Raw genomic sequence first — 14,699 nt, forward strand, 5'->3', positions numbered from 1 at the left:
CAGTATTGTATACCACTATGTTTCTTTGTGTATGGAGTGGAGAGATGAGCTCTTTTCCATTTGAATGTGTTGAGGCTGATTGCATCTAGCCTCATTTATCCCACATGAATCAATAAACTCAAGTCATGACAACAGTATGGACTATTTCAAATGGCACCCTATTCACTTTGTATTGAACTACCTGTGGCCAGAGCTATACATTATAGTGTATCATTTGAGACAAAGTGGGCCTCCTATGGGCCCTGGTCAATAGTGCACTATATAGGGAATAGGGTGCCATTTGGGATGCAGAGAGAGGCTATGTGAGCGACAGTAGATAGCAGCAGATTGCAGCCTGGCTTGACAGGAGTCTGGGCAGTGGCCCGTGGCTGAGTGTGTGTGTGTCGACCTTTCTGAGATCTGTAATGTGTGTGTGTGTGTGTGCTGGCGGTAGCCTCTGAAACATGCCGCATACATGGGTGTGTGTATCCAAATGAGCTGCTATTATGCTGAGTACTGTGTCCTGGTGCTGAGTACTGTGTCCTGGTGCTGAGTACTGTGTCCTGGTGCTGAGGACTGTGACAGAGACAGGCTTCTCCTGGTGTGTCCATGTCCTCTGTCTTTCCCTCTGTAACATTAGTCAACCCACAGTCCTGTAGTGATAAGCTCTCTGACCTAAATGGTACCCAGGGCCCTGGCCAAACGTAGTGCACTACATAGGGAATAGGGTGCCATTTGGGGTGCAATCAATGTCTTTTTTCCTGTCCACGTGCATCCAGAAACCACCTATTGGAATTGTACCCATCTTACACAATAGGAAGATCAAACAAGACAGAGCATAATAGAGCTTTAAAAAAGTATCTCTGATCCATTATTGACTTGTTCTGAAGGCTGTGTGTATTAAAGTACTTAAAGAGACCATCCAATATCTCTTTCTGATCAAATGATCTCACTAAACAGGAATGGCTGGTGTATCCTTGTCTCTCTTAGCTTGTCTCAATTCCTCTTTTATTGTCGTTTCTTAACCAAAGCAGCTGGAGAAAGTTGGCTTTTAGAATTGAGATGCACATTTAGTGGAAAACAGACTCACTCCTATTTATCCTTAAAAAGTATTTCAGTAAAATGCTGTAGTCATACACAAATTAAAAGTCCCAGATGGTTTTGGCAAAGCTCTTATTCCAGGTCTGTGTCCGTTGCACTTACAGTAAATGACATGTCAATGAAAGGTGGGATGTCATCCAGCCACATGTCTCCTTTCAGTTACATTCCGTTAGGAGGTAAGGGATGGAGACAGACAGACGTCCTCCTCATGCAGCACCCTGACAGGTAAAGACACTGGAAGGAGTCCTAAATGGCCCCCTTTCCTTATATAGTGCACTACTTTTGACCAGGGCTCTTGGGCTCTCTGGTCAAAGTAGTGCATAATATAGGGTATAGGGTGCCATTGGGGATGCTACCTTGGTGCTATGCCGGTGTGCTACAGTATGTCTGCTGTATGAATGATGATCGATGGGTAGACCGAGAGCCAAGGCCTTTTCTCTAAGGTGAAATAAGTTACTCTTAAGTTACTCTTGACTATCAGCTGTACCTTCCAATTACTCATTAACAAGGTTTGTTGCTTCTCTGAGCATCCATGTACTTTAAACTTGGGGTCAGCTGCGTTCATTTCACGTATTTTCAGCCTCTCGCTCCCCCTCTAAATAGGACTACAGAACAGTCCTCCAGCTCCGTAAACTAGGGGCGATTTAAATAATGCAGGAATCCAAATACTCAATTACTGTTCAGCCATGCATGACTCAAGTACTGTAGACTACAGTCCTGCATATAATGTGTTCCCTATGTATTTCCTATAGCCTGTAAATACATCAGTGTCTGTCTACTAATGTGAAAGATGACCATATATTGGATATTCTGTATGCTTGATGTGTTCCTTATGTATCCCCATTCCACTACCTTGACCTGGGTCAGGGTATGACCCCAAGGTACTGGGTGGGGAGCGGAGAGTTAAAATTGATGGCCAGTTGTTTTTGCTTTATACAGTATACATTATATACCTTTTCAGGAGATATCGTTTAAAAGACTATGGTTAAGGTGAAATATCCTTGTCTTGACAATTTTATGCAATCTTGTTTGTTTGACAAATGAGCGGGGTGTCCTATTTCTACCATAACTCGTACATTGTTATCTGGAGCCCTACTCTTTAGCAAATGTAGCATACCTACTGTTACTCAAGTCCAGTCTCTCTGCTGTCATGCTTCTCTTTGATGACACAGACATACACTACCGGTCAAAAGTTTTAGAACACCTACTCATTCAACGGTTTTTCTTTATTTGTACTATTTTCTACATTGTACATTGTTGGCTGCTTTTCCTTCACTCTCCAGTCCGACCCATCCCAAACCATCTCAATTTGGTTGAGGTCGGGAGATTGTGGAGGCAAGGTCATCTGATGCAACACTCCGTCACTCTCCTTCTTGGTCAAATAGCCCTCCGTATGTGTTATTTCATAGTTTTGATGTCTTCACTATAAAAATAAAGAAAAACCCTTGAATGAGTAGGTGTTCTAAAGCTTTTGACTGGTAGGGTATCACTCCCAGTGCCAAATAGGAGAAACAGACAGCCTTGCTGTCTTTCACAGAGTGTTGTGAAAATTGAATCTGGACTACTTCATTTTAAATGTTATCTAGATGATTACTGTATGATGACGTGCCCACAGCAACAGATATAGCTGGAAACATAAACCAGCGTCTATATTTAGACAGCACTGTAGGCCTACACTTAGACAGCACTGTAGGCCTACAGTACAGCACAGTACATCACCAAGGGCTAACACATCCCACATTAGGTCACTCTTCTGCTGCCCACCTCCCAGCTGACTGCTCTGCCAGACCTATGATGTACAGACAGTATAGAACTATACAGTATCTTTACTGTATGGCTGTCTATGTTCGAGACACTGGGACCAAGGCTGTGTCTGATAAGACACCCTATTCCCTATGTAGTGCACTGGGGCTCTGGTCAAATGTAGTGCACTAGATAGCGAATGTGGTGTTATTTGAGCCCCACCCCAGGAGTTGTGTATTGTGGTGAGTCATCATCAGAGCCACTCACTGACTCCTATAGAGGCCCTCTTTGCTCTGTGGGGTTTCACTTATGCAACGTTACACTTAGCAGAGAGAGAGAGTATTATTATTATTATTCAGGCTCAACTATTTATGTGATTCTAAGTGGAGTCTTCTGCTCTGTTAAAATGTCTGTCTGTCTACAACGGATAAAATCAATTGCTATGCATTAGTCATGCAAACAGCAGTAGGCCTATATTCACTTCTTCATCCTGACATACTTACATTAAGAGACTCTCTCTCACACACAGTGGTGAGTCACTGGGATGGGGAGAAAGATGCAACAGCAAAAATCTTCTTATCTTATAGTTCATTCACACGCCAAGTCAGTGGTTGGAGTGTCCCCCCTGTGATTGGAAGGTTGGGGGGTTCGATCCCCGGTCGAGTTATCAAAGACTAAAAATGGGACTCGATGCATCTCTGCTTGGCACTCCGCATTAAGGAGCTGGATTGGAGGTAAGGCCCTGCGACAGACTAGCTTCCTATCCAAGGGGGTGTACTTGTACATCATGCTGCTTCAGAAACAGGAGATTGGCGCATTGGGTAGGAGCCTTTCTGGCTTGGACAGGATGATAAAGCCATTACCAATGCCCATCTCCTGGCCAGTTAGGGTGTGGTTGTGGTGCTCCCATGGTGTGGCTTTAACACACTGTAGATGAGAGTTGACTAGACGTGTTAGTTACGGGAGCGTGTGAATGTGTGTGATGGTGTCATTAGAGGCTGCGATCCAGACAGTGGCCTGAGCCCAGCCCTGCAGGAAGGAGCCCATTAAGCCACTTAGTGCAGAAAGAGAGTGGGTGAGATACCGTACATAGAAGGTATGACTGGGTCTCAAAGATATTTTGGGGCTCCCTCCAAAGCATGACTAGAACCCCTCTCACACAGAAATCTATACTTACATCATGCTGACATTAAGGGCAGTATGACAGGGTTCTTAGGTGAGAATTACTGTAGACGTATCACTCCTCACTGGATTAATCAGAATTAAAAATCAGGTCTGACTGTGGTTATTATCTAATATGGATCTATGTCCCAAATGGCTCCCTATTCCCTTTATAGTGCAATGCATGACATAGGGAATAGGGCACCATTCGGGAAGGAATCTGTCTCCATTTTGGAACAAAATCACTTTCTGTTGTTTTCCTTTTCTCACCATGTATAAACTGTCAATCACATTTTGGCATTTTAATATATGATTGAGGGTTACATACAGTGTTTGAAAAAACCCTTTCAGGCTCTCTGAAACGGATTCACCTTTCTGTGTGAGGTAACAATTCTGTGTAAACCTTGGCTTAAGAATCTCCTTTTCACACCCACTGTTATATCTGCCATTCAACCTTTCTCCACGGACGTGTCAGAGTGCATTATTGGACAAAGCTGTTGTCTGGTGAACACTGTTTTTAAAGACAGATCCTCTTTCTGTGGCGAAGCAAGTGGGAGGAACTGGGAGGGAGCTGCCCAGGGGAGTGTATGTGAAGGGAAGGCAGGGGAGGGGAGGTAGACTGCCGCAGGCCTAGTGTTGTGACTAGCGAATATACAGAGAGATAGAGATAGAGAGAGAGAGAGTCATGCTCAACATGAGCTCCTGATATATTAGATTTTTTTGGTTTTTAGAATGAGATAAACACTCTAATCGAAGAAGAATTCCAGACAAGAAGTGATGAACAACAACTCTATACATTCAGAATAGAAAAAAAAGTAACTTTGCGCCTCAAGTTAAGAAGTTTTGAGTCTAGCTAGCTAGCTACACAACAAAGACCCAGCCAGCAGACTAACAAGCTAGCCATAAGAAACGAGCTAGAACAAACCTAGCAAGCTCAGTTAATACAACTACATCAAACGACCAAACTGAGTGAGTAAACCAAAAAGGAGCACGGACTAACTGTAAACATATCTTCAGTCTTTTGTGTGAGGATATTTCACTATATTTGCTGTTTTTTGAAAGTAGCGCGAACAGCAGACGAACAAATCGGTTGCCATGGCAACGGGGCAGCAGAACAGCGCAGCAGTAGCGGTAGTAGCAGAGCGCACAGACACCATGTCCCCACTCCCCCTCAGCGCAGAATCCATTCTCTACCCAAAAAAGGTAAAAAATGACACAATGAGGAAAGCTTTCAAACAGAAACTACTAGAGAAGAGGCCAGAAACCCTTTTTGCAGACCTCTACAAAAACGGTGACGTGAGTAATCTCATCTTCCTCACTGACCAGCCAAATGCATGGCGCTCAGCAGTCTGCTCTCACTACCCATGCATAAAGAAAGAGGGAATCTGTAATGGGTGGAAGCTGAAAATCAAAGAGACAGACGACCCTGACAGCACCATGATAACAATCAACCTCTACAAGACTGGGACTGTCATGGTGCAAGGTAACATCAGGCTGTTTGAAACAGACTTTCAGACCATTAAGGAGAGAGCGGAGAGAGAGAAGGACACCACCAGTGACATGCCCTCCCACAAGACAAACTCCACCAGCACCACCCTCACCCCTACCCTCCCCACCCAAAAAGGCACATCCAGCACCTCTCTTCCCACCATAGTGGAGGACACGCCCCAGGAGGAGAGCGACCCCCTCAGTGCAGAGCAGGCTCAGGCCCTCCTCACCACCATGGCTGCCATGAGGGATGAGTTCACCAAACTGGAGGGGGAGGTGGTCCTGCTCAGGGAGAGCGTGAGCAAACAGCAACCAGACAACCACACCTTAGAGGAGCTCCTAACCAAGGTGAGGACAGAGCAGGACAGCAGCCTTGCAACACAGCTGAAAGAGGTTCAGCAAGAGAGAGACGGACTCAAGAGAGAGCTGGCTGATCTAACAAAGGAGGTGAGAGAGCTCCAAAAAGACAGGCAGAGCAGCAATAAGGAGCTGACCGCACTAAGAGAGGAGCTGCAGGAGAGAAAGAGAGCAGAGGACAGGCTGCAGGAGCAGATAGATCACCACCCTATGACCTGCCCTCACACAGCAGAGGAGCCCAGCTCAACCAGCCAGACTTCCCCAGCCCTGGCTGCTGCACCCCTCCTCCCCAACCCACAGAACAGCCTCCCACTGACAGTGGCACCCACACAGACCAGCCACACCCCAGCTCCAACACCCACCTGCCCCCCCCAGTCCAGAAGAAACACTGGCTGACATCGTCCTGTTAATGGACTCAAATGGGAAGTATGTTCAGGAGAAGAAACTTTTCCCTAGACACAAAACGAGAAAGGTGTGGTGCCCAACAACGCAAAGTGCCATGGAGCTGCTTGATAAGAACCATCTCGGGTCGCCAAGCCACATAATCATACATACCGGAAGCAACGACCTGCGTGCTCAGCAGGAGAGGGTGGCGACTTCACTACGGGGAGTGATTGAGAAGGCCTCCGCAATCTTCCCCAACTCAAGAATCATAGTGTCAACCCTTCTACAGAGGAGGGACTTCCACCCTGCCACAATCCAAAGAATAAACGCCAGCCTCTCCCGGGACTGTGCCCTGCGACCCAATGTACACCTGGCCCACCATCCCACCCTCGATCTGGACTGTCTCTATGACCATGTTCACCTGTACAGGGAGACAGTCCCCATCCTTGCCAAGACTCTCAAGGACGTCGCTCTAAACCGCAGCCCGACCTCTCCACCCAGGAACAGCGGAGCAATCTCCACCCCGCCGAGATCACCGAGACAACATCCCGGACCAGCACCCTGGACCCCCCAGCCACGACCACAGCACCACCAACCTCAATGCCCACCACAGCCAGCGCAGCACAGACCACCCCAGCCCAGCTTCAGAGCCACCCAGATGAGGCCTACCACCCCCCTCCTCCCCACCGCAGACCCACACCTGGAGGAGCCACAGCCCAGCAGGCAGAGCTACGCACAGGCTATGAGAGGAGCAACTGGCCCAGCCCCCACCAACCAAATGAGTGACATTAAACAAATGCTGAGTCTACTATGCTCACATGTGATGGGCCGAGGGTCATGGTAAGATGAGCACAAGAACTCCACCATTCTCACACTACATCCACCCAAGTGGCATGACACAAATTCTATCTTAAATGATAAACAAATCACATTTGCAAAATAAGAGTTTACTTTAATTGAAAAATCCTATTTTAATGGTTCTTCTTGGATTGTGAGTGTTTGAAAGGTAAGGAAAATTTTGAAAGGTAAGGAAAAGAGAAAAAAAAAGTTATGAAGTCTTTTTACGTTGCATGTTGGAATATACAAGGATTGAAGTCCTCTGCTTTTGGGCTAAAGAGCAGAAACCCAGACTTCCTGAAAGAAATTGATGATGTTGATATTGTAGTACTACAGGAAACATGGTGCAGAGGTGATGTTTCCACTGGCTGTCCACTAGGTTATAGGGAGATAATCATACCATCCACTAAATTAAAAGGAATCAAACAGGGCAGAGACTCAGGGGGAATGCTAATATGGTATAAATCTGAACTAATTAATTCAATCGAATTGATCAAAACAGGAGAATTCTTTATCTGGTTAAAAATCAACAAGGAGGCTATCTTGACAGATAAAAACGTCTTCCTCTGTGCCACATACATTCCCCCCTCAGAGTCACCCTACTTCAACGAAGAGAGCTTCTCCATTCTAGAGGGAGAGATTAGTCACTTTCAGGCCCAAGGCAACGTACTGGTCTGTGGAGACCTGAATGCTAGAATAGCAGAAGAACAAGACACTATTAACAGTCATGGGGATAAACACCTACCAGGAAGCAATAACCTTTCCCTCCCCACATACCCCCACAGAAACAACTATGACAAAGTGAAAAACAAAAATGGATTACAGCTCCTGAGGCTCTGTCGAACACTGGGTCTGTACATAGTCAATGGCAGGCTGAGAGGAGACTCTTTTGGTAGGTACACATACAGCTCATCCCTTGGCAGCAGCACTGTAGACTACTTCCTCACCGACCTAAACCCAGAATCTCTCAGAGCCTTCACAGTCAGCCCACTAACACCTCTCTCAGACCACAGTAAAATCACAGTGTATCTGAGAAGAGCAGAACCCAACCATGAAGCATCATGGCCCAATAAACTACATGGTACTAAACAAGCCTATAGATGGAGTGCAAACAGTACAGACATCTACCAAAAAGCAATTAGTAGCCAAAAAATACAATCTCTCCTGGACAACTTTTTAGCCTTAACATTCTCCTTCAGCAATGAAGGTGTAAATTTGGCCGTTAGGAACATAAACTTTACATTTGACAAATTAGCCTCCTTGGCTAATCTAAAGAAGCATAAGAGCAAACCAAAAATAACAGATAATGAAAAATGGTTTGATAATGATTGCAAAAATCTTAGAAATCAGCTGGATGGAATTGAGGAATCCATAGAATCAAACCACTTCTGGGAGAATTGGAATAAATTAAACAAACCTCATCATGAGGAGTTGGCTCTCCAAAATGGGGATATGTGGAGAAATCCCTTTGCAAACCTCTACAGCAATATAACAAAGAGCCCAGAACAAAAAGATATACAAGAAAAATTACAAATCCTTGAATTAGCAGTCAAAGACTATCAGAATCCTGTGGATACCCCAATTACAGAAGAAGAATTATTGGAAAAAATATGCAATCTCCAACCCAAAAAGGCCTGTGGTGCTGATGGGATCTTAAATGAAATGATCAAATATACAGACCACAAATTCAAATTGGCTATACTCAAACTCTTCAACATTATCCTCACTGCAGGTATTTTCCCCGATATTTGGAACCAGGGACTGATCACACCAATCTATAAAAATGGAGACAAATTTGACCCAAATAATTACAGAGGAATATGCGTTAACAGCAACTTGGGGAAAATTCTCTGCAGTATTATAAATAGCAGACTACATCATTTCCTTGACGAACACAACGTCCTGAGCAGAAGCCAGATTGGATTTCTAAAAAATTATCGTACAACTGACCACATTTACACCCTCCACACTCTAATTGATAAACAAGTTAACCAAAACAAAGGCAAAATCTACTCGTGTTTTGTAGATTTCAAGAAAGCATTTGATTCAATTTGGCACGAAGGTCTTTTTTATAAACTAATAGAAAGTGGTATTGGAGGGAAAACATATGATTTTATTAAATCAATGTACACTAAAAACAAATGTGCGGTTAAAATTGGCAACAAGCAAACAGACTTCTTCTCTCAGGGGCGGGGAGTGAAACAGGGCTGCCCAATAAGTCCAACATTATTTAACATCTACATTAATGAATTGGCAAAAACATTAGAAGAATCGGCAGCACCTGGTATCACCCTACACAACACTGAAATCAAGTGTCTGCTGTACGCAGATGACCTGGTGCTGCTGTCTCCCACTAAAGAGGGGTTACAGCAACACCTAGATCATCTTCACAGGTTCTGTCAGACTTGGGCTCTGACCGTTAACCTAAAAAAAACAAATATAATGATATTCCAAAAAAGGTCCGGAAATAAGGATGACAAATATAAATTCTATTTGGACACAGTTCTATTAGAACACACCAAAAACTACACATATCTAGGACTAAATATCAGCAACACAGGTAGCTTTCACATGGCTGTGAATGAGCTGAGAGACAAAGCAAGAAGAGCATTCTATGCCATTAAAAGGAACATCAAAATTGAAATTCCAATTAGAATCTGGCTCAAAATTTTTCAATCAGTTATAGAACCAATTGCTCTATATGGCAGTGAGGTATGGGGTCCACTCTCTAATAATGAATTTACTAAATGGGACAAACATCCAATTGAAGTATTGCATGCAGAGTTTTGCAAGACTGTAGTGCAAGTACAAAGAAAAACTCCAAATAACGCATGTAGGGCAGAATTGGGCCAATATCCCCTCCTCATTCGAATAGAAAAAAGAGCCATCAAATTTTACAACCATCTAAAAACAAGTGACCCTAAAACATTCCATCACACAGCTCTACAATGTCAAGAGATGAAACCAGAGAAGAGTCCCCTCAGCCAGCTGGTTCTGAGGCTCAGTTCACCAACCCAAACCAACCCCACAGAGCCTCGGGACAGCCCTCAGAAAATCTGGCCCAACCAAATCATCACAAAACAAAAAGAAAAATATATAACCTATTGGAAAGACACCACAAAAAATCAAAGTAAACTTCAATGCTATTTGGCTCTAAACAGACAGTACATGGTGGCAGACTATCTGACCACTGTGACTGATAGAAAACTGAGGAAAACATTGACTAGGTACAGACTCAGTGAGCACAGTCTGGCTATAGAGACCGGTCGTCACAGACAAACCTGGCTGCCCAGGGAGGACAGGCTGTGCTCACTCTGCTCCAGGGGAGAGGTAGAGACAGAAGTGCATTTCCTACTACACTGTGACAAATACTCAGACCTAAGAGCATATTTCTTTCCCAGAATTATAATTCAATACAAAGAATTTGAAACTATAAAAGATGAAGAAAAATTCAAATATTTATTGGGTGAAAAGCCAAAATGTGCAGTTTTGGCAGCCAAATATGTGTCCTCCTGCCACAGCCTGAGGGACAGCCAGTGAAAAATGCAAAGTAATGTTGATAATATTTCCCATTTAGCTTAGTTTTGTTTTGTCTTTCGTACCAGGTCATGTGTCTTCTCAGTCATGTTGACACTGGTCTACTACTGTTGCTTTAATGTATTGTTGTTCTGATTAATATTGTTGTTGTAGCTGTTATTAATGGTAATCCCATGTCCACTACTACTATTATTATTGCTGTTAGTACCACCATTTATTTATATATAAATATATATATATTTTGTGTATATATATTTTATTTAAATTTTTCGATATGTATACTTTGACAATGTAAGTAATAATAACTTGCCATGTCAATAAAGTCAATTGAGTTGAATTGAATTGAATAGAGGAGGGAAGACTGCTGCAGGCTTAGTGTAGCAACTGGCCAGCACACACACACAGCACACAGAGAGAGAGGAGGGAAGACTGCTGCAGGCTTAGTGTAGCAACTGGCCAGCACACACACACAGCACAGAGAGAGAGAGGAGGGAAGACTGCTGCAGGCTTAGTGTAGCAACTGGCCAGCACACACACACAGCACAGAGAGAGAGAGGAGGGAAGACTGCTGCAGGCTTAGTGTAGCAACTGGCCAGCACACACACACAGCACAGAGAGAGAGAGGAGGGAAGACTGCTGCAGGCTTAGTGTAGCAACTGGCCAGCACACACACACAGCACAGAGAGAGAGAGGAGGGAAGACTGCTGCAGGCTTAGTGTAGCAACTGGCCAGCACACACACACAGCACAGAGAGAGAGAGGAGGGAAGACTGCTGCAGGCTTAGTGTAGCAACTGGCCAGCACACACACACAGCACAGAGAGAGAGAGGAGGGAAGACTGCTGCAGGCTTAGTGTAGCAACTGGCCAGCACACACACACAGCACAGAGAGAGAGAGGAGGGAAGACTGCTGCAGGCTTAGTGTAGCAACTGGCCAGCACACACACACAGCACAGAGAGATAGAGGAGGGAAGACTGCTGCAGGCTTAGTGTAGCAACTGGCCAGCACACACACACAGCACAGAGAGAGAGAGGAGGGAAGACTGCTGCAGGCTTAGTGTAGCAACTGGCCAGCACACACACACAGCACAGAGAGAGAGAGGAGGGAAGACTGCTGCAGGCTTAGTGTAGCAACTGGCCAGCACACACACAGCACAGAGAGAGAGAGGGGAGGAGCCTGAAAGGTTTGGCTTGCACCCCTCTGATGTCACTGTTCAGCTGCTACCATACAGCCGCTGAGAAGAGAGGGAGAGGGCAACAGAGGGAGAGAGGGAAGGGGCTTTGGCTCGGGAGAAGCAGGGAGAGAGGGACTGGGGGTGTGGGGGGAGAGTGAAGGGGATCTGCTGAGATTCTTAGTCACTGGGTATTGTAATCGCTGGGCAGGAAAAACTATGTGCCCTATAGCCTAGCATGCTGCTTCTGCTGCTGGCTGAGAACACCTCCAACTGTAAGGCACCCTATTCCCTACATAGTAGTGCAAAGTAGTGCACTATGTATGGAATAGGGTGCCATTTGGGAGGCAAAGTAAGAATGTCTAACGCTAGGCTAGTTTCTGAGATCCTACTGCTATTACTTCTGGGGTGGTTTAGAAAAGAGAGGGAGAGGGAAGAGAGAGAATGAGAGCGCTGAAAGCAGAAGGAATGTCATTGTTAGAGCTGCTCTCATCAGTAAAGACCGCTGCCTCTGGTTGCTCTGCGTGTTGGACTGAGGGAGGCTATAGCAGGTTAGCTCACCCTACTCTATCTCTCTCTCTGTATAGAAGCTAGCTCCCTGCGTATTTCTCTCCCTCTCTGTATAGAAGCTAACTCCCTGCGTATTTCTCTGTCTCTCTGTAGAAGTTAGCTCCCTGCGTATTTCTCTGTAGAAGTTAGCTCCCTGCGTATTTCTCTGTAGAAGTTAGCTCCCTGCGTATTTCTCTCTCTCTCTGTAGAAGTTAGCTCCCTGCGTATTTCTCTCTCTCTCTGTAGAAGTTAGCTCCCTGCGTATTTCTCTCTCTCTCTGTATAGAAGCTAGCTCCCTGCGTATTTCTCTCTCTCTCTGTATAGAAGCTAGCTCCCTGCGTATTTCTCTCTCTCTCTGTATAGAAGCTAGCTCCCTGCGTATTTCTCTCCCTCTCTGTATAGAAGCTAGCTCCCTGCGTATTTCTCTCTCTCTCTGTATAGAAGCTAGCTCCCTGCGTATTTCTCTCTCTCTCTGTATAGAAGCTAGCTCCCTGCGTATTTCTCTCTCTCTCTATAGAAGCTAACGTTAGCTCCCTGCATATTTCTCTCTCTCTTTGTATAGAAGTTAGCTCCCTGCGTATTTCTCTCTCTCTCTGTAGAAGTTAGCTCCCTGCGTATTTCTCTCTCTCTGTAGAAGTTAGCTCCCTGTGTATTTCTCTCTCTCTGTAGAAGTTAGCTCCCTGCGTATTTCTCTCTCTCTCTGTAGAAGTTAGCTCCCTGTGTATTTCTCTCTCTCTCTATAGAAGCTAACGCTAGCTCCCTGCGTATTTCTCTCTCTATAGAAGCTAACGTTAGTTCCCTGCATATTTCTCTCTCTCTCTGTAGAAGTTAGCTCCCTGCGTATTTCTCTCTCTCTATAGAAGCTAACTTTAGCTCCCTGCATATTTCTCTCTCTCTTTGTAGAAGCTAGCTCCCTGCATATTTCGCTCTCCCTTTGTAGAAGCTAGCTCCCTGCGTATTTCTCTCTCTCTCTGTAGAAGCTAACGTTAGCTCCCTGCATATTTCTCTCTCTCTTTGTAGAAGCTAGCTCCCTGCATATTTCTCTCTTTGTAGAAGCTAGCTCCCTGCGTATTTCTCTCTTTGTAGAAGCTAGCTCCCTGCGTATTTCTCTCCCTCTCTGTATATAAGCTAGCTCCCTGCGTATTTTTCTCTCTTTGTAGAAGTTAGCTCCCTGCATATTTCTCTCTCTCTTTGTAGAAGCTAGCTCCCTGCGTATTTCTCTCTCTCTTTGTGGAAGCTAGCTCCCTGCGTATTTCTCTCTCTCTTTGTAGAAGCTAGCTCCCTGTGTATTTCTCTCTCTCTTTGTAGAAGTTAGCTCCCTGCATATTTCTCTCTCTCTCTCTCTCTCTCTCTCTCTCTCTCTCTCTGTAGAAGCTAGCTCCCTGCGTATTTCTCTGTGTCTAGAAGCTAGCTCATCTACTCTCTCTGTGTGTATAGAAGCTCCTTACTGCTATACTACTGTTACTTACCTACAGACAGACAGGCAGGCAGGCAGGCCTCTCAGAGCTACTGTTATTCCGCTCTCCTCTGGGCCAGCTGGGAGTCAGGAAGGAACCAGGGAGGAATTTGGGGAGTGCCATTTTAAGGTTTCCTATATTTTCTCCTTCCTCTTTCAGCACCAGAACAACACAACAGAGACAGGAGCTAACTGGCTGTAGTTACAGGGAAACGAGCTCTATGCTGTATCTACTGTGTCAAGTGATCAGAGGAGAGAGAAAATGACAGCCAGGAGGGAGGACAGAAAGAGGGGGTAAAGGAGGAGGGAATCCCAGCGTTCATTGTGGTCTGTTTGTGAACAGAGTGGTCTGCTGGTGTTCTGCTCCTTCAGAGGAGAGGAGAGGAGATTGAGTGATCAGTTGAATTGAAGTGTCTCTGAGGAGAGATTACCGACTGAGCCTCAGCCGAGCCCAGCTCATGAAAGATGAGTCCAGACTGAGGGCAGATAGCCTACAGGCTGTGGTGGTGGTGAAGATGTGAAAGGTGAGTGGACTTCTCTCTCAGGAGAAGACTTGCATTTCCTCCTCAAGCTAATGCATATGCATTAGCTCAAGAGGCTAACACAGGCTTGTATTCACATTCATTCTCTGGGTTCGTTGTACAGGGCTGTGGTGGTGAAGAAGTGAAGGTTGAAGCATAGCGAATAGAGATCCTATAATTCATTAGAGGGGAAATTGGCTTCCTAGCAACATGACTAAAAATGCAAGTCTATGACATCATCCACTCTTGTGAATTGTAGGATATCTATGGGTTGATGTTTCTCACATATCAGGGAGTTTCCCCCTGTCTCTGTATTCTGTATTCCATTCTCTGGATTTGTTTTTATCTAAGTAATTCACAGGCATGGCCTGAAACTATGTTGCGTGATATTACCACAAGCTACCATATGTCCTTTT

The 14,699-nt window shown here is 45.0% G+C and overlaps 1 protein-coding gene across 2 annotated transcripts in view; it reads left to right on the top strand.

The window, feature by feature from the left end:
• LOC139548872 (tripartite motif-containing protein 3-like) overlaps positions 1-14,699 on the top strand; it is a 50,385-nt gene that overhangs the window by 3,134 nt on the left and 32,552 nt on the right. Inside the window, exon 1 of one of the 2 annotated variants that reach the window (XM_071358786.1) lies at positions 14,106-14,286. The exons of the other annotated variant lie outside the window; for it this stretch is intronic. The gene's annotated coding sequence lies outside the window, so the exon portion shown is untranslated. Of the gene's footprint in view, positions 1-14,105; positions 14,287-14,699 lie in introns of those variants that run through there. 2 annotated transcript variants of the gene reach the window in all.

Source organism: Salvelinus alpinus, chromosome 22 (assembly GCF_045679555.1).
Source record: "Salvelinus alpinus chromosome 22, SLU_Salpinus.1, whole genome shotgun sequence".
In the NCBI taxonomy this organism is placed as follows: Eukaryota; Metazoa; Chordata; class Actinopteri; order Salmoniformes; family Salmonidae; genus Salvelinus; species Salvelinus alpinus.